Source organism: Sapajus apella, unplaced genomic scaffold, assembly GCF_009761245.1.
Source record: "Sapajus apella isolate SASKATOON/1434 unplaced genomic scaffold, GSC_monkey_1.0 scaffold12, whole genome shotgun sequence".
Taxonomy (NCBI): domain Eukaryota; kingdom Metazoa; phylum Chordata; class Mammalia; order Primates; family Cebidae; genus Sapajus; species Sapajus apella.
Genome location: NW_022436952.1, coordinates 4,598,693 through 4,599,388, shown reverse-complemented (window position 1 = coordinate 4,599,388; position 696 = coordinate 4,598,693). Strand labels below are relative to the sequence as shown.

The 696-nt window shown below is 39.1% G+C and overlaps 1 protein-coding gene across 1 annotated transcript in view; it reads right to left on the bottom strand.

Annotated features, from left to right (window-relative positions):
• Positions 1-696, bottom strand: part of MED1 (mediator complex subunit 1) — a 28,365-nt gene that overhangs the window by 27,049 nt on the left and 620 nt on the right. The window lies entirely within an intron of this gene.

Genomic DNA, 696 nt, shown 5'->3' with positions numbered 1-696 from the left:
GTGTGTGTGTGTGTGTGTGTGTGTGTGTGTGTTTGAGACAGTTTCTCTGTAGCCCACACTGGAGTACAGTGATGCAATCACTGCTCACAGCACCCTCAAACTACTAATTTCAAGTGATCCTCCCGCCCTAGTCTCCCAAGTAGCTAGGACTACAGGCACTCATCACCATGCCCAGCTAAGCTGTTGTTATTGTCTTTCTGCTAGAGACAGGGTCTTACTATGTAGCCCAGGCTGGTATTGAGCTCCTGAGTTCACAAAATCTTCCTGTCTTGGCCTCCCAAAGTGCTGGGATTAGAGGCATGAGCCACTTCAACTGACTTCACGACTATTAATGCCTATTTTTAGCACTTCAAGGCTTATTTTTATCTCTGTTTTAAAAAGCCGAGGAGGTTAACAGAATCCCAGGTAGGTTAAAAATAGAAATCATAAGCCAGTTCCACAATAACTAATTCCTTTCAGCCAGAAATTGGAATGCTGAACATCTCAAAGATTATATTCTGTCTTCCAGCATTATTTAATTATAATTAATTATCATTAATTATCAACTAATGCAGGCATTGCCTCTGAAGATATCTGTGAAAGGCATAAACATGGAAGCTGAGCTAGAGATTGTAGTATAAGTAGAAACTAGGAGTGACAAATAGCAGAAGAGTTGGCAAATTTCTTTTTTTTTTTTTTTTTTTTTTTTTTTTTTTT